This window comes from Odocoileus virginianus, chromosome 27 (genome assembly GCF_023699985.2).
Source record: "Odocoileus virginianus isolate 20LAN1187 ecotype Illinois chromosome 27, Ovbor_1.2, whole genome shotgun sequence".
Lineage (NCBI taxonomy): Eukaryota > Metazoa > Chordata > Mammalia > Artiodactyla > Cervidae > Odocoileus > Odocoileus virginianus.
This window is the reverse complement of record NC_069700.1, coordinates 19,376,467-19,400,959: the sequence shown is the minus strand read 5'-3', so window position 1 is coordinate 19,400,959 and position 24,493 is coordinate 19,376,467. Positions and strand designations below refer to the sequence as shown.

General features: G+C 43.8%; 2 long non-coding RNA genes across 3 annotated transcripts in view; both read right to left on the bottom strand.

The window, feature by feature from the left end:
• LOC110143236 (uncharacterized) overlaps positions 1-24,493 on the bottom strand; it is a 71,569-nt gene that overhangs the window by 13,571 nt on the left and 33,505 nt on the right. Inside the window, exon 3 of one of the 2 annotated variants that reach the window (XR_002315543.2) lies at positions 12,419-12,547. The exons of the other annotated variant lie outside the window; for it this stretch is intronic. This is a non-coding gene — a long non-coding RNA (uncharacterized lncRNA). The remainder of the gene's footprint in view (positions 1-12,418; positions 12,548-24,493) is intronic. 2 annotated transcript variants of the gene reach the window in all.
• LOC139031535 (uncharacterized) lies at positions 1,910-6,730 on the bottom strand. Its single transcript, XR_011484032.1, has 2 exons — positions 6,641-6,730; positions 1,910-2,012 (listed from the first exon to the last, which is right to left on the bottom strand). It is a non-coding gene; the product is annotated as an uncharacterized lncRNA (long non-coding RNA).

The following is a 24,493-nucleotide window of genomic DNA, read 5'->3' as shown; positions in this document are numbered from 1 at the left end:
ATGTGAAGAGTTGACTCATTGGAAAGACCCTGATGCTGGGAGGGATTGGGGGCAGGAGGAGAAGGGGACGACAGAGGATGAGATGACTAGATGGTATCACCGACTCAATGGGCATGAGTTTGAGTAGACTCCGGGAGTTTGTGATGGACAGGGAGGCCTGGCATGCTGCAATTCATGGGGTCGCAGAGTCAGACATGACTGAGCGACTGAGCTGAACTGAACTGAACTTAAAGACAGTCTCTTCTATGAACTCTCTAAGGAGTGATTCTCCTGGGCGAGTGACTCACCACATTGCAATGCAATGTGCAGTTACAGAGGGTGGGACAGGGAACTCCGTTGGCTCAAAGGGGACACAGGCAGAAAAGCTTTCAAGAATAGATGAAGCCAGACTTCCCTGGCGGTCCAGTGGCTAAGATTGCCTGTCCCCAGTGTTGTAGCCATGTGTTCAGGGAAACAAACTCACTCAGAAGGACAATGCAGATAGTGGAGTGCACTTTATTACACCGGCGGGCCCAAGGCAGAGTCTCCTCTTAGCCAAGGACCCCGACCAGTTTTTGTGAAAACCTTATATACCCTAACCCACCTCCCCAAATTCCTTGAAACTAGTCTGGACAAGCTAAAAGAGAGATACAATCAAAGTTAACCCATGATTCATGTCTCACAAGACTAGATAAACAGTGGACATTTATCAGTAGGACTGTGGTCGTATCCCGATAAACATAATGGAATTTACGACTTTGTTCTGTGACAGAGATAATTAGCATGTTCTTTTAGGCAATGGAGAGTCCAAGTACTAGTCCTGAGGCTCTTTTATCCAGGGGGTCTGGTTTCCCATTGGTATGCCACTTCTATAGATACCGGGCACAAAGTTCAGAGTTCTCTGGGAGGGTGACCATGCGTGTAGCCTAATGTTCGCAGCCTGGCCTAAGATGGATTCCAGCTCTGTTTCCTCCTTCATTCCCCTCTCTTGATGTTCTTAACTCATATTATGAGCATCATTCATAGGGATATATTGCACCCTGGCTCTCCGACTGCCAATTTGGGAGAATGACATCAACCTTCGGGTTACAAAGTTCATAATACATTGTAAAATTCAGGGTCCACAGAGCAGAACTACCAAGGCAACTGTAACAATGGTAAATACAGTTTTCCACAAATCGCCCTTCACCCAAGATAGGACCGAAGTCCAGAAAGGAATGTTTTCATTTGACATTGCTTTTACCTGGTTTTTCATGTCATCTAAAGCAGTTGATACATTGCCAGATAAGTCAGGAATGCATACACAACATTCAACCTTAATTATAGCACAGGTCCCTCCTTGAGCAGCTGTGAGTGTGTCCAAAGCCATTCTATTTTGAATTACCGCTTTTTTCATTTGGATGTGCTCTTCATTTAAGGCTTGGATGGCTTTTGTCCTATCTAGGAGGGACTGTTTTGTGAAATTAGTCAAGGCATCTACTTTAATCATAATATCTGTTGTCCCTATAGAGGGTACGAATAAGGCAACATTATACTCATACCATTGAGACACAGATCTTGTCCACCTAGCATGTAAATAAGGTAGATTTACTGGGGCTTGTTGTAGGTTAGGCTTTTGTTACACTGGCATTTATATCAAATGTAGCCCTGTGACCCAAGTCCATTGACTGTAGGTCTGGCTTACACCCAGAGAGAGCAGGGAGAGATTATGATTGTGTCCCAGAAAAGAGCAGAGTGGTTTAAAATCTCCTTGGTGGAGTGGTGACAGCCACCAGGGAAGTCCATCCATCACAGACAGAGGCATAGCCCCACATACCCAACAGTCGGAGGTATTGTGGAAGTTGGTGTCAATGAGCTCAAGCAGCAGGAGTTGATCATGCAGTTTCATCCTGAAAGGGCTCATCTGGGATCTTCTTTTCCTTCTTCTTAAGGTTGGTCTTGGTCTCTCGAGGGTCAGCGGGGTCCCTCTGTGCAGTCCACTCAGCGTTTTCTGGGTCTGCGTGGTATGCTCTCTTCAGGCTTGTATGATGGATCTAAGGGGCAATACCTGCAACTTTAACTGCAGTAGGGGTAGTTAGAATAACAGTATAAGGGCCCTTCCACCAGTTCAGTTCAGTTGCTCAGTCGTGTCTGACTCTGCGACCCCATAAATCACAGCATGCCAGGCCTCCCTGTCCATCACAAACTCCGGGAGTCTACTCAAACTCATGCCCATTGAGTCGGTGATACCATCTAGTCATCTCATCCTCTGTCGTCCCCTTCTCCTCCTGCCCCCAATCCCTCCCAGCATCAGGGTCTTTTCCAATGAGTCAACTCTTCACATGAGGTGGCCAAAGTATTGGAGTTTCAGCTTCAGCATCAGTCCTTTCAATGAACATCCAGGACTTATCTCCTTCAGGATGGACTGGTTGGATCTCCTTGCAGTCCAAGGGACTCTCAAGAGTCTTCTCCAACACCACAGTTCAAAAGCATCAATTTTTCGGCACTCAGCTTTCTTCAAAGTCCAACTCTCACATCCATACATGACCAGTGGAAAAACCATAGCCTTGACCAGATGGACATTTGTTGGCAAAGTAATGTCTCTGCTTTTTAATATGCTATCTTACCCAAGTAAGATGGTAGGTGTTGTGAGAGGGCATCAGAGGGCAGACACACTGAACCATAATCACAGAAAACTAGCCAATCTGATCACAGGACCACAGTCTTGTCAACTCAGTGAAACTAAGCCATGCCATGTGGGGCCACCCAAGACGGTCAGGTCATGGTGGAGAGGTCTGATAGAATGTGGTCCACTGGAGAAGGGAATGGCAAACCACTTCAGTAGTCTTGCCTTGAGAACCCCATGAACAGTATGAGAAGGCAAAATGATAGGATACTGAAAGAGAAACTCCCCAGGTCAGTAGGTGCCCAATATGCTACTGGAGATCAGTGGAGAAATAACTCCAGAAAGAATGAAGGGATGGAGCCAAAGCAAAAACAATACCCAGTTGTGGATGGGACTGGTGATAGAAGCAAGGTCCAATGCTGTAAAGAGCAATATTGCATAGGAACCTGGAATGTTAGGTCCATGAATCAAGGCAAATTGGAAGTGGTCAAACAGGAGATGGCAAGAGTGAATGTCGACATTCTAGGAATCAGCGAACTAAAATGGACTGGAATGGGTGAATTTAACTCAGATGACCATTATATCTATTACTGTGGGCAGGAATCCTTTACAAGAAATGGAGTAGCCCTCATAGTCAACAAAAGAGTCTGAAATGCAGTACTTGGATGCAATCTCAAAAACGACAGAATGATCTCTGTTCTTTTCCAAGGCAAACCATTCAATGTCATGGTAATCCAAGCCTATGCCCCAACCCTTCCACCAAGGGGCTAATAAATCAAGTTTCCAATCTTTGACACATACTTGGTCACCAAGCATAAATTCATGAATCTGTTCCCCATGGGGGAACGGCACCCTTTTTTGTACAAACTTAGTTACCAGATTTATTACCTTACCCAGTTCCATCTGCAGTGAAATCCTATCCCCCCTTATCTGAGGCAAATTTGTTGACACCTTTTTATTATGGGAAGGGGCCTCCCATACACAATTTCGTATGGAGAATAGCCTTGGGACTGTGGGGTCATCCTGAGCCTGGGCAGAGCCATTGGAAGCAAGTCCACCCAGGAGCAGTTAATCTCTATGATCCACTTGGAGAGTCTCTTTAAGTGTCTGGTTGGTTCATTCCACCAACTCAGAACTCTATGGGCCTGTATGCAGTGTGCAGTTTCCATTTGATGTTTAAAGTTTTGCTTACTTGTACTAAATCAGCTACAAAAGCCGGGCCATTGTCTGATCCAATGCTGGTAGGAAATCCAAATCTGGGAACTATTTCCCTAAGCAGGCACCGGGCTACTTCTGATGCTCTTTCAGTTTAGGTAGGAAAAGCTTCTACCCATCCCAAGAACGTACATACCATGACCAGCAGGTAATGGTAGTATCAGTGAGGTTTCATGTCAGTGATGTCCACTCCCAGGTGTTCAAGGGGCAGTGTGCCTTTCAGCTGAATACCCGGAGGTTTCTGTCTGTATACCCGAGAGGCAGTATTAACCTGTGAGCAGGCAGCATAGCCTAGGTGGGTCGCTTGGTGTGTTTGGCTTACCAGAGTGTGTGCCAGCTCCTCCAGTACCAATAATTTGCCACTTGGCAATTCCCACCATCTCTTTTCAGTTTTGATGGCCTCTTCTGCTTTGGCTAACCTGATAGCCATTGTCCTTGTTTCATCAGGCTAGTGCCATCAGTATATAGGACCCAATTAGGGTCTGGAACCTTGTGTCCTTCTTTAAGACAAACCCCAGATATCCTTACCTCCTCCTTGCAGATCTGTGCCTTCTTTGACACCCTGCTGGAGCAATGCTTTTGTCCCTTTCCAGCATTTTTCCTTGGACTCGGCAGCCAGCAGCAGGTCTTCCTCATATTGTAGGAACCAACATCCATACTCTTTCGGATGGAATGAGTCCAGGTCAGAAGCCAAGGCTTCCCCAAAGATGGCTGGGGAGTTCTTAAACCCTTGTGGGGGAGTCCAGATGAGCTGTTGTTTGGTGCTCCCGACTGGATCTTCCCATTCAAAGGCAAAGATGGGCTGTGATGCTGGGGCGAGGCGTATGCAGAAGAAGGCATCCTTGAGATCTAGGCAAGTATAAACTTTAGTCCTCTGCGGGAGGAGGCTAAGTAATGTATAAGGGTTTGGAACAGCGGGGTGTAAAGTCACAGTAGCCTGGTTGACTAGCCTGATATCTTGTACAGGCCTATAGTCCTGTCCTCCTTCCTTTTTGACTGGCAGGATTGGCGTATTCCAAGCCAACTAGCACTCTACTAGAATGCCCACTTGTTTCAATCTATTGATGTGGGGCAGTATGCCAGCCCAGGCCTCTATCGGTAGCGGGCACTGGTGCTTTCTAACCGGGATGGTGCCCGGTTTGAGTTCTATTATCACTGGGGCGTGATGTTTAGCCAGCCTGGGGTTGGTGGAGGTTGTCTTCCATGCAGACCTCAGGAAATAAGTCAGTTAGCTCTCTCTCATGCTCTTCTGGCCCACCCGGTTCTTCCTTTGGCGTTTCATGCAAACTCCACTCATCTTGGGGTGGTATTGAGAGAGAGAGAGCAAATAAGTCATAGTGTCCATCTGGAAGGTGGGCCTCTCCTCAGGGGAGAAAGTCACTGGTGCTCCTAGTTTGGAGAGCAAGTCTCTTCCCAACAGGGGTACTGGGCACTCAGGAATGTAGAGGAATTCATGAATCACTTGGTGCCCCCCATCTGACATTTTCTGGGCTGGCAAAACTATTTAATCATCTCTTCTCCTGATACCCCAGTTACAGCGGTAGTCTTTCTGGACAGTGGTGCCACAGGTTTTGTTACTACTGACAGTTCTGCTCCTGTATCCACCATGAAGTCAGTGTTTTGGTCCCCCACTTTTAAGGTTACCATGGGCTCTCGGGGACCTGATATCTCTGAGCCCCGGCAGCCCTAGTTAATTTCCAAGTCAGCAAGCCCCACAACTGCGGGAGCTTCCTCTTCCTTCCTTGCCTTAGGGCATTCATTCTTCCAGTGGCCAAAAGCTCGGCACGCGGCACACTGGTTTGGCTATAACGGGGCCCGGGGCCTCTGTTGGGACCGGTTGAAGGACTGTCCTGTCCTTGGGGCAGAGGAGGTTTTCCAGAAGGCCCGAGGTAGACTTTCCCAGAGCAGCAGCTAGCATTGCAAATCTCTTGTCTGTTCTCTTTCCTTCCCTCCGGCTCTCTGGCAGAGCACAGTCTATGCTTAATTCCAACGTCTCCCTTCCTTTCCTGTCAGAACTCCCCGGGAGAGGCGGGTATAGCTTGGGCGGTTCGGCTGGAGCCAGATCCTGGAAGTGTCGGCCAGAGGCTCCTGCCACCAGGATCAGAGCCGCCGAAGTGGCTGCTCATTACCTCCAGGAGAGCTGGCGGAGGAGCAGCGGCTGCCGCAGGGACTTCACTGGGCCCTGGATCGGGTGTTAAGGCGGCCTCCGGTCCTGGTGGGGCACTGGGCCGGCAGGTGCGTCATCATCCAGTACGGCGGAGGGGCAGGTCATCCTCGTCCAAGTCCTGCCAGATCCCAGAGGGAGAAGGGGGATCGGCGTGTCTTCACCTGCCAGTCAGCAAGACCGAACCAGAACACCACGTGTTCCAAGACTGTTTCTCCCTTAAAGTCCATTCTGCCCTGGTGGGCTTGATCAGGTGCAGATGAAAACACAGATGGGTTAAATATCCCATGTCCCAGGCCATCTCCAGAAAAGCCAATTCATACTCACTTATGTATCCCCCTCCTTCTAGCCTGACAATTCTGAGGGGGTCAAGAATTTCACAGCAGACGGAACACCTCCTGGGGGAGAGAAGAATATGAGCATACAAGGACCAGTTTCCTATCCTAAAAATCCCCTGGAGATCACTGGCAATAATTTTCCCTGAGACGGCGGGGACACACCTCCTAAATGACCTTCGCAAATTTCCTTCCTAAGCCCTAGCACGCTCGTCGACCTGTGTACCAAGCAATCGCTGCTGCCTGCTATTCCAGGCTCCTGTGGATCCATGCCGCTTCTAGTCCCTCCCAGGGGGGTGATCAGGCCCCCTCTTCCACCCTCCTGGGTGGGTTCCTCCTCACCTGAGAGCTCAGTTCCCCTGCTGCCGTCCACTGCCTGCTAACGTGAAAGGTCCGGGCGTTGAGAAGCAGAATCCTTCGAGAAGGGTGAGGCGCCTTCCCCCCTTCAGAAGATTCAAGCCGCAAGGCCTCAGAGTAGTCCCAAATGGGACTTGTCTTCTCAAAGTGAGGAGTTTCCCGGGCCATGCACCAAATGTTGTAGCCATGTGTTCTGGGAAACAAACTCACTCAGAAGGACAATGCAGATAGTGGAGTGCACTTTATTACACCGGCGGGCCCAAGGCAGAGTCTCCTCTTGGCCAAGGACCCCGACCAGTTTTTGTGAAAACCTTATATACCCTAAGTGTACTTGCTCAAACCTCCCCAAATTCCTTGAAACTAGTCTGGACAAGGTAAAAGAGAGATACAATCAAAATTAACCCATGATTCATGTGTCACAAGACTAGATAAACAGTGGACATTTATCAGTAGGACTGTGGTCATATCCTGATAAACATAATGGAATTTATGACTTTGTTCTGTTACAGAGATAATTAGCATATTCTTTTAGGCAATGGAGAGCCCAAGTGCAAGTCCTGAGGCTCTTTTATCCGGGGGTCTGGTTTCCCATTGGTCTGCCACTTCTATAGATACCGGGCACAAAGTTCAGAGTTCATTGGGAGGGTGACCATGCGTGTAGCCTAATGTTCGCAGCCTGGCCTGAGATGGAGTCCAGTTCTGTCTGTTTCCTCCTTCACCAGGGCCTGGATTCCATCCCTGGTCAGGGAACTAGATCTCACATACCACAACAAAGACCTGGCATAGCCAAATAAATAAATATTTTTTAAAAAAATAGATGAAGCTTGGGTGAAAAGGAGTTTGCAGATGAACAAGAGGCCAGGAGTGGTACATGTCTCTGAGGATTTGCCCTTGAAATCACTCCCTCCCCCCTGCCCAGCTCAGACCTCACCATCTATATGAGGTACCCTCTTCTCATTAGGCTAAAACAAGGGCCTGAGCTTTCAGTAGAAAGGCCTTGAGTACGCTCCCAGGCTCTATAACAACCATGGTGTGGGTAAGCTTGTACTGAAATCACAGTTTCTGGATTGAGATAGAAGATGGGCAACTTTACACAGTTCTAGACCCCAAATTGTCTTTCCCCACTTCTAAGCAAAGCGACTGAGCAGGGAACACTCTACCCCATTTACTCCCAACCAGGGCTCTGCTCAGAAGAGGAAAGGATTTCCTGTCTGCTGGAGTCTTAGACCGGGGTCACTCATCAGGCTGGGTGTGTTCCGTTCGTCTCTGGGGTTCCCGATGGGTCTCGATAATCCAGAGTTCTAGGGAGAGCTGACTTCCATTTGCTGAGTAATTATGCAGAGATCTGACTAATTATTCGTGAGTGTGTGTGTGTGTGTGTGTGTGTGTGTGTGTGTTAGTCATTCAGCCATGTCTGAATCTTTGCAACCCCATGAACTGTACCCCACCAGGCTCCTCTGTCCTTGGAATTCTCCAGGCAAGAATATTGGACTGGGTAGCCATTCCCTTCTCCAGGGGCTCCTCCTGACCCAGGGAGCAAACCAGTGTCCCCCACATTGTGGGCAGATTCTTTGCCATCAGAGTCACCAGGGAAGCCATAACAACAACTAAAGCTCATACCAGTCTTAAAACAGTAAATTCAGTAAATTTAGAGTCTTAATAAAGGATGCAATAGTAGGCTGACGCTGTGTGATACCAGAACAGTCGGCCATTCAGAGGAAAATGCTTCAGGACTGGTTGCTGGGCTGTGCAAGCCAGGTGGTCTGTTGTTTAATTGTTTTATCTCTGGCGACCCATACAACATCTTTAGCTTAGCCTCAGGCCAGGTTTGTATAATGATGGCAAAAGAGTCCAGCTCAGCTCTGTCCTCCTCCTGCAGATCTTCCTTCCAACAAAAAATAAACTCTGTTTTTGTCTTACAGACTCAACCCACCTTTGACTTTTTCCACACATTGTAAAGTCCTAGCATGGTATCATGGGACACCTATACCTCTTATCATGTGTTTATAATGTTTACACAGTTTTATACTGCTTTACTTCCTTTGTCTGCCAGAGTAGATGGTAAGCTCCTTTCAGTTTTAGGGAATGATTTCCGCATATTGGGATTTACGATTCTTTAGCACTTCCGCTAGACTTAGCATAGTGTCAGGCAAGCAGGCACTCTATAAATATTTGTGTGTGAATGAATAACCATGGCCTGCCCTGTGTATTATGCAGCCAGTATCCCTGACATGAGGGGACCCAGCCGGGGCATTTGTGAAGAAAGGAGGCAGTCTGGGAGGGCTGTGTGTGGCTCACAGCTGGCAGTCAAAGACCATAGACCCCAGGTCAAGTATGTGTGACAGTTAATATCTTTATGCCTTTAAAAAGAAAGATATATAGATAGATAGAAAGGAAGGCCCCTAACTGAACCTGCATCAAGGATGATTACCATTTACTTAATCCCAGTTTGGACTACACATCACCAGGCTTCACTTGCACCCTTTCTTTTAGTCATTTAGCCATCTTCACCACATTTCACTTCTTTACTCAAGAGAGCATTCCCGGAAAACAGCCCACCTGAGGACTCTGCTAAAAGCAGTGTGTGGATTTATTTCCTTTCAACTATTGCTATTCACTCAGACGTCAGGCAGTTAGGGTTTCATCTACTTGAGCCTCGGTGAAAAGTTGAAGAGCGCGTAGCACAACTGGAGTGTTGTGATATGCTTATTTAAAGACTGCATTTGCCTTTTAGTTCAAAGAGGAGCTGTCATGGTCTCTCGCCTAGATCCCATGTCAGGAGGGGGCTTGGCTTCTGTTCTGTTCTGTTCTCCTGGCTTTATGACTGCAGGTGACTCACTCAACCATCTGGCAAATTTCTTCCTGCCATTTAAGGTGAGGAGAGTGGGGAATCTTATGAATCGCGGCAAAGGCCTAAGGATACTATGAGAATGAACTTTTTGTCTGTCCCCTCTAGGAAAAACATCCATGAAAAGCTGCATTCTTGGATTCACCTTGTCCATAAACTGGATCTTCTTCCCATATCCTCTGTTTCTAGCAAAGGGCCTCTTTTCTACATGACACCTTTCCAGAGGCAATCAGCCAAGTCTTATCAGTTCTTCCTTTCCAAAGTCTGTGCATCTGTTCTTTTTTACATTCATCGTCCATCTACTTAGTGACAGTTACTAAGTATCAGTCAAATGTAAGCCATTGTATCAGTTGCAGTGGGCAAAAATAAGACTAAGAAATAGATAGGCTTCCCTTGTAGCTCGGTCGGTAAAGAATCTGCCTGCAATGTAGGAGACCCAGGTTCGATTCCTGGGTTGGGAAGATCCCCTGGAGAAGGAAATGGCAACCCAGTCCAGTATTCTTGCCTGGAGAATCCCATGGCCTGGGGTCGCAAGAGTTGGACGTGGCATAAGTGACTAAACCACCACCAAGAAAAAAGAATTGGTTCTTATCGTAAGAAGTTTTTGTCTGATAATTTTATTTACTTATTTATTTTTGGCTGTGCTGGACCTCCGTTGCTGATCAGGCTTTCCCCTAGTTGCGGTGCACGGGCTTCTCACTGCAGTGGCGGTGCGGGCTGAAGGAGCTGCAACTCCCAGGCTCTAGAACACAGGTTTAATTGTCGTGTTGCCTGGGCTTAGCTGCTGTGCGGCACATGGGATCTTCCTGGATCCTGTGTTTCCTGCATTGGCAGGTGGACTCTTTACCATTGAGCCACTAGGGAAGCTCTACGAAGCTTCTTAAGGGTCACACGTCATCAGCTCTTTCTCAGGTATTTTTCTCCTTGTGCGAAACTGAAGGTTCAACTCAAGTTTCCTGTTTGTAATCTCTTAGTCATTTTCTCTGTCAAGCATTCCACATCCAAATTAATATTCCTAAGTAAACATTTTAATCATACCATTTCATAGAGTTAAAACATTTTCATAGCTCTTCACTGCTCACAGGATAAGGATCAAACTCTTAATTTAACTTAAATTTAAGAGCTTCTAAAATCTGAAATGAACTTATTTTCTGACCTTACTTTCCAAACTCCTCTTTATAAATATTCTGCTCAGACAAATTGATCAGATTGTTATGCTAAAACTATACATCCAGTCTATTTATTCATCTATTCAAGAATAGATTGGATGAGACTTCCCTGGTGGTCCAGTGGTTAACAGTTTGCACTTCTACTGCAGGGGGCATGGGTTTGATCCCTGGTTGGGGAACTAAGATCTCACATGCCACATGGCATGGCCAAAAAAAAAAAAAAAAAAAAAATTAAGAATGGATTGGATGTCTTCTGTGTGGCAGTGCTGTGACAAAGGATGGTGTACAGTCTCTGTATTTAAAGAGTTTATTGTTTAGACATGGATTAAAACAAATGAATTGACTATGACAATGACAGAAGGAGCGCTAGATGGAATTAAGCACCAGATGTGATGGGTGCACATAAACATGGCTGATTCAGCTTTGCAGAAGTAAAGCAATGTCACTCAGAGAAAATGACATCTAAAGTGAGAAGTTAGGCAAGAGGCTGAAGAAAATGTGTTCCAGACAGCAAAAGCAGTGTACTCAATGCCCTTGCGATGAGAACAGGTTGTGTATGAGAAACGGAGAGAATGCAAATCAGAATGGAACATGGAATACAAGTTTGCATTGTGTGTGTGTGTGTATGTGTGTGTGTTGAGTTGTGTATAGGGAAACCAATAGAGACTGCAGACGGAAGCAAGCCTAGATCAGTGGAGATCTCATCAACTAGGCTGACAGGCATAGGCGGGATGAGTTTGAAGCCACAGATTCTCATGACCAGATATGGCTGTCATCTGGAGAATGCCATGCCTGAGTCCCACACATCTGGAATGGAGTGTTTGGGAGCATTAAGTAAGGTCTTTTTTTCTAGGATTATTGTTAATGATCTTCTTAAGATGTTTGATCAATGTCCTTACATTAGTCCTGAAAGTATGAGAAACCCAGCTGAGTCAGTCTTTGAGAATTCAGGCTTTTTATGGGGCTTTAAAAGAACAATATAGGCGATTTACCTAAATCAGTACAGAGACTAGTCTATCACCTGGTGAGATTTCATATTAAACTCTTGCTATAAAGATAATAGGTATCACTGGTTGAGCACTCACAACAAACTCATATTTTCATGACCTTGACTGAGATACCTACTATTATACTCATTCAGTGATGAAAAAATTGAGACTCAACCAGTCTAAGTAACTGGCTCCAGATCTTAGGGTTGATTGTAAATATTTGCTTATTATGAACAAGCAAAGCTTGCATTTGAACCCAGAATGATCTTATTCCAAAGTACAGCTAATTTTAAGGTCTGTTTAGTTGAAAGTTACTCTGTATTCATTAAAGAAGTTTTAGCATATCCCATCACCCTTCCTCATACGGCCAAGTGTACAGGTTACTATATGTTTTGCCTAGACTGGTAGGTACATAATAATAAACATGGTGTTGGATGAAGAAATGAGGAGTAAAAGGAGGATTCAGCAGGGAAGAGGGTGAGGGGTATTTCATATTGATGAGATATGGGAGAGCGGAATTTAAACCATGCAAAATGAGTAGAACTAATGTTTCCCTCACTGACTTCAGCTCAGGCCCTCACCTTATAGTAATAACCAGTGGGTTGGAGGGAAATTGCTTCTCTCCTGTGGCCCATTTGAGAGGTGTGATGAATGGCTCCTCACATAAGGCTCCCTTGTACGGAGGAACACAAGTACACAGAACACAGTCCTCCAAAAACAGAGGCCCGTGTCCAGGTTTTAAAAACCACCAACCAACCTGTACTCAGAAACAGCCGTCCATTTAGATGCACAGGAACTGAACAGCCTTAGAAATGTTCCAAGTCAAACGGCCCAGAGTAAAAAACAAACAGCAGCAGCTTGCTTCCAGAGGCTTCCAGGAATCACCCTGCCCAATAAAGAAAACAACGGCCAGATCTGCTTGTTAACTAGTTCGAGTCTGAGAAGATAAGTCTGGGCCTCAATCTTGTTTAACTACTTAACAATGGAAAAAATAATGAAAATGATCCAAGACCTTAAAAATAGGTTAGGAACTCAATGATAAATCAATATTTCTGCTGGTATCCCATCACTTACTATCCACCCTGGGTAGCAAGGGCAAAGATTCTTATTGCAACATTGCTTGTGCAAAAAACCCAGAAAACAACCTAAGTATCCATGAATGAAAGATGACAAATATACTAGTGTAGTCATGTTGTGGAATATCATACAACAAGGGAAAGGAAGTACAGTTTTGTTGTCAGTCGCCAAGTTGTGTTTAACTCTTTACAACCTCATGGACCGCAGCATGCCAGACTTCCCTGTCCTTCACTATCTCCCAGAGCTTGCTTAAATTTATGTCCACTGGGTTAGTGATGCCAACTAACCATCTCATACCCTGCAGCCCCCTGCTCCTCCTGCCTTCAATCAGTTACATGGTGGGCTATCACACAACGAGGAAAAGGAAGCACTAATGGTTGTACTCAGGGAGCTAATTCTCCTTGTCAGTCGAGTGGAAAAAGTAAATTGCAGGATAATATGGACAGTTTGGTAACTTTTAAATATTAAAGAAGTGACAATACTTTAAGTATTTAGTATTACAAAACAGATAACCAAATGAAACTGTGAATTCTTTCTTACTGAAAACTTTTATTCCTGGAACATACTTCACAGATAAACTTAAAAGTAAATAAGAAGGCCCCCAAGAGTAAGGTGAAATTGAGTAAATTATCCAAAGTTATGCTTAGTTTTCCAATATATAATCAGTTGAAGGACACCCAATGAAAAAAAATACATTCATAGTAGCAGCAGAAGAATATACAAGGCACTATATAACCAAAACTTTATTAAGAAATATGCAAGTAGGGTGAAATAAATGGAGAGGTAGAGTATATTCCTGGGTGAAAAAAACCTGACTGCTAAAAAGGGTGAATAAATCCTTCTTAAATTAATTTACAAGATTAAGGCAATCCCATCAAAAAATCCCAGTGGAATTTTGTTTTGTTGTTGGCATTTGAGGACATGATTCTAAAATTCACTTGGAAGAACTGAATGAGGAGAAAATTCAAGATTTATATTGTTCCACTAACATAGCACAGAATGTCAGCTTTTTAAATGTTGTGGTATTATAAGAATGAAAAGAATTAATACAACAGAATAGAACATCTGCCCTGAAACAGATTTATTAGTATCTATCAATATATGTGTTTGACAGAAAAAGAGACTCAGATGTATAGAACAGACTTGTGGACTCTGGGAGAAGGCGAGGGTGGGATGTTTCAAGAGAACAGCATTGAAACATGTATATTATCTAGGGTGAAACAGATAACCAGCCCAGGTTGGGTACATGAGACAAGTGCTCGGGCCTGGTGCACTGGGAAGACCCAGAGGGATCGGGTGGAGAGGGAGGTGGGAGTGGGGACTGGGATGGGGAATACATGTAAATCCATGGCTAATTCATTTCAATGTATAACAAAAACTACTGTAATGATGTAAAGTAATTAGCCTCCAACTAATAAAAATAAATGGAAAAAAAAATATATGTGTTTGAGATAGAATATCACTATCCAATGATAAAAGGAAAGATTATTCAACAGATGATATATATTTTCATTGATTATATGAAAAAGAACAACAAAACCAAGCTTAATTCCAATGTTTTGGCCTCAAGATTTCCATATAACTGCTAAGATATACAATTTTAATTGAAAATAAAGATTAAGATATAAATGAGAGAAGGACATTCTAAACATAAACAAAAAAAGAGATCATAAGAGGAAGGATTATGTTTTCAGCATTGGGAAAAAGTAAAACTGCTTTACAGGGCTTCTGAATTACAGAGGAATGATGGCTCCTGGACCTGCCCTAGCTTTAGGGCCTTGCTTCAGCTATCAGAAATACCACCATCCAGGGACTTCCCTGGAGTTTCAGTGGTTAGGACTCTGCTTCCACCGCAGGGACTCAGGTTCAATCCCTAGGCGGGGGACTAAGATCCTGCACTCTGAGTGATGCAGCCAAAAAAATAAAAAATAAATAAAAACAAAAAATAAACTGAGAGGCTGTAACAGAAATTGAGATATGAACAGAAATCAGTGAATCAGAAAACAGAAAAATAAATGTTTTTTTAATTAAAAAAAAGAAGAAAGTAAGCTAGGAAAGTAAATGAATTGTGATTGGTTCAGTTCCATTGAGGATGAAATAACTGCAATTCCCATATCAATGTCACTGGAGACATGAATAACAAAACCAACAAAGTACAGAATAGATCAAAATTCAAATGCAGACGTGTAGGAATATCCCATGACACACCTTGTGTTACAGACAATTGATAAAGGTTCATCATTTCAATGTTTCATCAAAAGGAAAAGACTGTGAAAGCTGCATAAAACTCTGTACTATTCCTACAATGGGAAGAAAGGGGAAAATAAGAGAAAAATTGCAAATCTCTATGATGACACATTTTTATCTTCTTTTCAGAGTTCACAAGAAAGGTCAAAACCAATCCAATCTGGAATCTTCTGAAGGAGACCCAAAGTCCTCCTGACACCCACAGAACACAGATGACACAGATAAGCAAATATCTGACCTGCTCTTTAGTAGTTTTGCTGTTTTTTAACTAAAGGACAACATTTAAGGCCTGTATTCCCCGGTGGACCCGCAAAATCCACTTTATTTTTGCTAAAAGTTGGAGGGAAAATAAATGTGCCAAAGTCTCTGCAACACAATCCATATAGATGGAACAAAAACATATTAGAATTTTGATTTGTATTTACTTTCACATCACCTTTTAAAAATTTCCCTTCTCTTTGTGCACAGAATTTATCAGCATAGTGGTACATGAATGTAATTTAAAAATAAATACACACACACACATATATATATGGGGTGTTCATGCTCATGTTTTAAATTTTTTATTTACTTTTAACTGGAAGAAAATTGCTTTACAATGTTATTTGGTTTCTGCCATACAACAACATGAATCAGCCAGAGGCATGCATATGTCCCTTTCCTCTTGAACCTCCCTCCGACTTCCCACCCTTTCCTACCCCTCTAGGTTGTCACAGAGCACTGGGTTGCATGCTCACGTTTTCTAATGGTAGGGTGCAAAAAAAAAAAAAAAAACAAAAAAAATCAGAGACTATCAGTCTAGATCAGAGGCTCTCAGACTCAATTAACTGTGAAACATGTAGCAGTTAATGCTTTATATCAAATTGGGATTTTTAAAGATCAGAGCAGACTCAGTTTATCTCTCAGTTCTTATACAGGTAGTGTGCTTTAATTTTTTTTTTCATTTAAAAGACAATTTTTTAAAGCAGGCTTAAGTCCATAGCCAAATTAAAAGTACAGAAATATCTCAAATACCTCTGCTCCACACATGCACAGCCTTCCCCATTATCAGCATCCCTTACCAGAGATGTTGTTCCCCTACCAACATCCCCTACCATTTGTTAAAACTGATGAGCCTTCACAGACATGTCATTATCACCCAGAGTACACAGTTTACATTAGGATTCACTCTTAGTGTTGTTGTACATTCTATGAGTTTGGACAAATGAGAATTGGACCATAAAAAAAAGCTGAGCAGCAAAGAATTGATGCTTTTGAACTGTGGTGTTGGAGAAGACTCATGAGAGTCCCTTAGACAGCAAGGAGATCCAACCAGTCCATCCTAAAGGAAGTCAATCCTGAATATTCATTGGAAGGACTGATGCTGAAGCTGAAACTCCAATACCTTGGCCACCTGATGGAAAGAACTGACTCATTGGAAAAGACCCTGATGCTGGGAAAGATTGAAGGCAGGAGAAGAAGGGGATGACAGGATGAGATGGTTGGATGGCATCACTGACTCAATGGACATGAGTCTGAGCAAGCTCTGGGAGTTGGTGATGGACAGGGAAGCCTGGTGTGCTGCCATCCATGGGGTCGCAAAGAGTCAGACATGACTGAGTAACTGAACTGAACCCATCATTATTGTATCATACAAAGAATTTTCACTGCTCCCCAAATCTTCTGCCAATTCATCCCTCCAATTTATCCCTCTCTTCACCCTCCAACCCCTGGCAACTGCCTTTTTTACTGCCTTCATAGTCTGCCTTTTTCAGAATGTCTTATAGTTGGAATCACACAGTAGGTATCCTTTGCAGATTTTCTTTTTTCACTTAGTAACATGCATGTAAGCTTACTCCATGTCTTTTCATAGCTTGATAGTTTCTTTCTAACGATGAACAATATTTCATTATCTGTGTGTACCACAGTTTATCAATCCATTCATCTACTGAAGGGCATCTTGGTTGCTTCCAAGTTTTGGCAATTATAAATAAAGCTGACAAAGACATCTGTAAGCAGGACTTCCTGGTGGTCCAGTGGCTAAGACTCTGAGCTCCCAATGCAGGGGACTGGACTTCGATCCCTGGTCAAGGAACTAGACTGTACATGTCACAATTAAAGATCCTGTATGCCACCCAGTGAAGCCAAATAAATAAATATTTAAAACAAACAAACAAAAACATCTGTATACAGAATTTTGTTGAACAGAAGTTTTCAACTCCTTTGAGTAAATACCAAGGACCATGATTGCTGGCTCATATGGTAAGAGTATGTTCGGTTTTCTCAGAAACTGCCAATTTCCTTTCCAAGTGGTTGTGTACCATTTTGCATCCACCCTAGCAATGAATGATGCTCGACCTCCTCAGTGGGATTTGGTGATGTCAGTGTTTTGGATTTGGCCATGCTGATAGATGTAAAATGGGTATGTCATTGTTATTTTAATCTTCATTTCCCTGATAGCATATGATGTAGAGTATATTTTTATTTCCCAACTGTCATTTGTACATGTTCTTTACAAATACAGAGGTGTCTGTTAAGGTCTTTGGTCCACTTTTTAAAATTGGGTTGTCTGCTTCCTTTTTGTCGTGTTTTAAGTATTTTTTGTATATTTTGGATAAAAGTCCTTTATCAGATGTGTTTTTGAAAATTTTCTCTGAGTTTGTGGCTTGTCGTCTCATTCTCTTCATGTTGTCTTTTGCAGAGAAGTTTCCAATTTTAATTGAAATTGAAATCCAGCTTATCAATTATTTATTTTATGGATTGTGCCTTTGCTATTGGTAGGATGCTTTTTTTCCATTGAAAAAGAGTCATACAGCTTGCCAAATTTTCTCTAAAGCCCCAAATTAGACCTCATTTCTAAGATACTATTACTTGTTAAGAAAACTGTAAATCATTGTAATATGTTTTTTTCACGAGAAAATTTCTCATTTTCTTTTAAATGAGAAACATGAATAGATGTATAGTAGAATACAAATAAAGAGTAGACAACATGCATACACTGTTTGTAAGCAAGAATGGGACTACGTACATCACTACTAATATATAATGGGACTTCCCAGGTGGCTCAGTGGTAAAGAACCTGCCTCCCAATGAAGGAGATGCAGGCTTGATCCCTGGGTTGGGGAGATCCCCTGGAGAAGGAATGGCAATCAACTCCCGTATTCTTGTCTGGGAAATCTCATGGACAGAGGAGCCTGGTGGGCTACAGTCCACGGGGTCACAAAAGAGTCGGAGATGATTTAGCAACTAAACAACAACATTAATAAGTAGTAGTTATTACTGGAACAATGTGACTGAAATAAGCATTACTATTATTTATTATATTATAAATAAATATTTATATTTATAACTATGTATTATTTATTTTATTTATATTAATTCTAATTTTTAAAAAACTCAACAGATGGCATAGTAAGACAAGTTTTATCTAAGCTTATTCTTCAGTTGTAATATTTCCTTGCCATGTTAATATACATGTGGAGAAGTGAATTGAAAAATAACTCATCTTGCATTGTAAATAAAATTTAAAAATTAGACAAACCCTGTGGTTTTCCATGTTGTATCATAATTTTTTAAATTCTAAAGGACTGATTCATCAGATGAATAAAATGATTTCATTAATCTCAAATGAAGGAAAAAGGTCAGTAGTACTATTTTCTTATTTTTTCTCTTTAAAATATTTCCAGATATTTTTCAATATCTGGATAGATCATGAGAGAGTGGCATGGTTGCGAACATCACCCATCATTCAGACTGCAGTAAGAAAAACATGAGAACCTTGGGCCTGTATTTCAACCCCATTTCTACATCAGTATTCCGAAATCCAGACTGCTCCTCAATCTCCAGGCAGTTCACCTGGACTGGACTTTCAGAAGAGCAGATGGTGTCAGGACCTAGAGGGACCCTCAGGTTGAGCAACGGGAAGGAAAAAGATATGGAGTCAAGAATAGATGACAGCCACAGATAAGTTGATGTGCTGACCTGTTCCAAAGCTTCCCCAGAGATAGACTGACCATTTGTTAGGATACTTATTTTTGACCATACTGCATGGCATGTGGGAATCTTAGATCCCTAACCAGGATCAAACCTACATCCCCTGCAGTGGAAGCTCGGAGTCTTAACCACTGGATCACCAGGGAAGTCGTAGGAAAGCACTTTGAGTCAACACATCCAGCTATGCACAGCCCAACTTAGACATCGACGGGATGTAGAATGTAGGATTAAAGTGAAACGTCACTTCATTCCCTTTAGCTCTCATAGTGATTTTGTCCAGTCTAGAAGGCAGTGAAAATCAAGAACCAGAAGGAAATAACCAAACCAAACCAAACAAACAACACAAAAACACACAACAAAGTCCTCTGGTGTTTGTACTAGAGATGGTGAACAGATGTTCCTCAGATCACCGAGAAATGGCTTTAAGTAATAATAATAAGAATTTAGACACATCATAATTTTGGTGCAGATGGGATGGAGAGCCCAGAGGATTAAAAATCTAATGATAAATAGGGAAGCAGAGGTAGTGGATGAGGATATTTCCAGAGGAGAGAATTTGTTAACATGGGAATGGGTTATAATGATAAAGATTGTTCAAAGAACATTTGTTCTCAGCAGACACTAAAACAGGATAGATCGCATCCCTCTGGACCAACACAAATTAATTTTCAGGCCTCTTAAGATTTTGCAACTCTGATTCTCTGTAGGGTGTAATCAGATTTTGCTGCCAAATTTGTCCTAAGAAATGTCATGAAATGGACATCTCTCAGAAGTGGTTCATCTTGGTCAAAGTCAGCCCCACTTCCTTATGCCTAGCAGGGCCATACATGGACACATAACCTAAGATTTGTGATTTGGGGACAAAATTTTCAGGATGTTAAACAATGATCCTTACTGGCTGCATATTATAACTCTCTGAAGAGCTTTGCAAAAATTGTTGCTACACAAAAAGCTATAAAACATCCTTGAAAGAAATTATGGAAGATGTTCCTAAACAAAAGAAAACAAGTACTGGTTTGGATGGCTTAACGCTGGTCAATGGGAATATTCTTCAGATTTATACACAAAGTCAATGCAACTCCTATCAAACTCCAGTCTGGCCCTTTCATAGAAACTGACAAGCTGATTCTAAAATTCACACTGAAATTCAGGGGATCTCAGTCAAAACGTTCTTGAAAAGGATCAACAAATTTGTAGGACTCACGATTCTTAATTTCAAACTTACCACAAAGCTATAGTCATCAAGACTGTTTGGTACTAGTATAAGATTAGACATATAAATCAATGGAATAGAATTGAGAGTCCAGAAATAAACCTACATGGTCAGTTGACAAGAGTGCCAAGACATTCGGTGGGGAAAGAATAGTCTTCTCAACTAATGGTGATAAGACGTGTGATATTGTGATTTATAATAAGATATATTTGGTCTTCATCCCCCTTTCTGGCACAAAACTTGTTGTGGATTGGTTATGATTTCAAGTCCACTTGTTTATGACTTAAGTTTTGATCTTGTTTATCTTGAGGAAGCTATATAAAGGCGATGTCATTGATAGCTGTTGTGCATCAGCATTCAGGAGCTCAGCTATTGAGAGGAACCGCCGGGGGTGCCGATGGATCAAAACATATGGAAGAGTGGCCAACACAGAATGGACATTTAAACTTTAAATACCAAGTATTTGTGAAGATTCACTGGGAGTGTTCAGTCTGGGCAAGGTTATTTGTTGATCAAAATAGCTCTCCGACAAGCTTAAGACACTGGCTCCTGGACTTCCCTACTGGTACCATGGATAAGAATCTGTCTGCTAATGCAGGGAATACAGGTTTGATCCCTGGTCTGGAAAGATTCCACATGCCTTGGAGCAACTAAACCTTTGTGCCTCGATGACAGAGCCTGAGCTCTAGAGCCCACAAACCACAGCTTCTGAGACTGTGTGATACAACTACTGAAGCCTGCACTTGTCGAGCCTGTGCTTCTCAGCAGGAGAAGCACCCACAACGAGAAGCCAGTGCACTGCAACTAGAGAAAGCCCTGGTGTAGCAACAAAGATCCAGTACAGGCAAAAGTAATAATAATAATAGAGACACTGGCTCCGGCCATGGCCACTCCTGATCAGCAGTGATGTTAAACTGGGTAGCAGTCTCAGGAAGAGAAAGGACATCTGTTCATGCCTTGGAAAGACGACTCCTCACAAGAGTGGTGCAAGCTGTGCAAGAAAGGGTCTCCGGAGCAGCCCACCTTCCCGGCCAACACTGGCAGCTTCACTCTGCTGGCGTTGAGCTCTAGCAACAAAAGGGACTTTCTGTTCATGCTGGCAACCGGATACCCACTCTTGGTGGGCTGACTCTACTGAGAACTAGCTTGTAGAAAGTACATCTCAACTAAATTTGGACTTCTTTTACCTCCCCTCTGCCTCAGGCAATACTGTAATTTACCTATCATTGGATTGAAGTATGAAATCTCTTTATTGGCTTATTAAGAGACATTATCCCATACAGTATTGACTTGTGAAATATTACTATTATAAATTATAATTACTGCCTTGAACCTGTGTTAACCAAATTATTGGCAAAGACAATCTTAGTCTCAGAGCATAACAGTCTCAGAGCATAATTTGCTGCACAAAACAGAACTCCTCAAACCGTTGAAATTTCCTAAGTGATGAGAGCCATAATGGTTTTTTGTTATGCTAATGAGGAGATATTTGGAATACACCTAAGTATGGTGGCTGGTTGCCAGAAGAACCAAACCCATGGATTGAATGTTGGGACTTTCAGTAAAGCTCTGAAAGGAACTCTGTCAACTCTGGGGAGAGGAAAGGGGCTAGAGGTTGAATTGATTGCCAATAGCCAGTGATTTAATCAATCATGCCTAATCAATGCAGTCTCCTTAAAAACCCAAATGGGCCAGATTCAGAAAGTAGATGGAGACAAGATGGGGAACTAGAGAGGCGTCACCTCTTCTCGTGAGCACACCATAATCACAACTATTTGAAGAACAACCATCAGTGAAAAAGACTGGAACCTACCAGAAGAAATCTTCTACAACTAAAAATATAAAGAAGGAACCACAATGAGATGGGTAGGAGGGACATACTTGCAATATAATCAAGTCCCATATCCCCAGGTGGGTGACCCACAAACTGGAGAATAATTATATTACAGAGTTTCTCCCACAGGAGTGAGGGTTCTGAGCACCACATCAGGTTCCCCAGCCTGGGGGGTCCTGTGCTTGGAGGATGAACCACCAGAACATTTGGGGAATCCTAAAGGACTAGGGGAAACAAAGACTTCACCTTTAAAGGTCACTCATAAAATTTCACACTCTCTGGGATCTAGGACAAAAACTAATTTGATAGGAGTCTGGGCCAGACTTTCCTGCTAGTCTTAGGGAGTCTTTGGAGAGGCAGGGGGTGGCTGTGGTTCACATAGACACTAGCATCTTCTTTACAGCATGGACACTGGTGCTGGGGGGAACCACTGTGAAATCCCCCATCTAGCTTTTTAGCGCTAAGACCTGGCTCCTGTCACTGCCTACAGGCATCAGGGCTTGGCTGGCTCAGGCCAAACAACTAACTGGGTGGGGCTGTGGCTCCATCATCAGCAGACAGACTGCCAAAGACTTCCTGAGCACAGGAACCCCAAGATGTGCCTCTAGATGTGGCCTTGCCCACCAAAGGACAGGACCCACCTCTATCCACCAGTAGGCAGGCACCAGGCCTGCCCTCCAGGAGGCCTGCTCTAGCCCCTAGACCAGAGTCTTCCACCAGGAGGTAGACACAGGGCAAAAGAAAACCACAATCCCACAGCCTGCTGACCCAGCCTGCCCACAGCAGGCCAGACCCTACTCTGGGGCCAGCTGGGCCCTGACCATGAGCTTTGGGACACCCTGAACTCCATACCCAACTGTATCAGGATTCAGCCTCCCACACCAGAGATCTGACACCAGAGCTCTGGAATCCCTGGGGCCTGCAGCCGGACTCCAGGACCCGACTCTGCCTGCCACAGATCTGGCTTCACCCACCAGTGGGTGGGCAACAGCCCTAGCTACTTCTAAACCCTGACACCACCCACAAGTGAGCCAGCACTAGCCTCTGAGCCCCTGGGGTTCTGCAGTCAGCCACCTCGTGACCTGGCCCCACCACCCAGGAGCTGGCAGCCTCTGCACAAGGCAGGGCCTGGTAACCAACCAGACGAGGGGACAACCAAGCCTACAGACTGCCCACAAAGTCAGCCTGCCACGACAGAATGACCCGTGCAGCTCTCCAAGGGGGAGCCCCTAGAACATATAGCTTGGGTGACAAGAAAGGAGTCTATTGCTAAGACACATAGTGTGTCTCCTACTGAGAGCGACTTCTCCAAGGTTGGGAAATGTAACTGACCTACCAGATACGTAAAAATGCAAACAGCAACTTAGGCAAAATGAGGCGGCAGAGGAACATGTTCCAAGGCAAAGGATCAGGATAAAGCCCTAAAAGAAGAACTAAGTGAAGTGGAGATGGGCAAGCTACCTGAGAAAGAATTGAGAGTAATGACTGTAAAGCTGATCAAAGAACTCAGGAGGAGTGTGGTGATCCAAGGACCCCAAGGAAGAAAGAGCAGATAAAACCAAGGAGGGTCTTGGAATGCAGGAATGGAAAAACCAGACCCTTATCGTCCTTCCCTCCCCCATGTTGTAACTGTTAATGGAACAGTATAACCTGTCTACCATCCTACCCCATAGGGAGAAGGTATTTGCCTTACTTGTTCCCCACCCAATATACATGCCTCATCCAATCAGCAAATGACCTGCAAGACCCCTATGGTACTCCTTGGACCCTGGGTATAAAAGTGGACTAAAGACCCCTGTTCAACGCCGGTTCTCCCTTGAGCTGGCCCTCTGTTCTAGCAGCGTCTCCCACTCTAATAAACTTTATTTCCCTCTCATTCTGTCTCACGTCTGGAAATTCTTTTCCAACCCACACCCAGACCACGAGGTTTTTGGTGGCCCATACGGGGACCTTGGGGTCTCCTCCCCCAGCTCCTCATTTCTCCTTTCTCATAGGGACCCTCTGCGAACAGGCACGTGCTGTGGAAGCAGCTCAGGAACTCTGGCCCGGGTTACCCCCTGTGTGTTCCGAAGGCCCCACAGCTCACTGCGCCCCAGCTGCCGCCCGAACGGGTGAGGGTCTCTCCTTTGTCTTCTTTCCAACTGAGGACTAGGCCAACCAATAGTGTGTGGGCACGGGTCAGGCACTTAAAAGCCATTAGGGCGCCTGCCACATGAAGACTCCCATGTGAGGATAAGGGGGACACGGAACGGATCAGGCCACAAGGGCATCCACCCCCAGCAAGACAACTTACGTGCACCTTGTCAGGTACATAGTGGTTGAAGTAAAACAGAGACCATTGTCACCTGGCCATCACCTCCCTGATAGGATTGTAAGGCGGATTCCTCAGCCTTCTTCCCGTCACTTTCACTTCTTTTGTTATAGCCACGCTTTCCGGGAAACAAACTCACTCAGAAGGACAAAGCAGATAGTGGAGTGCAGTTTATTAC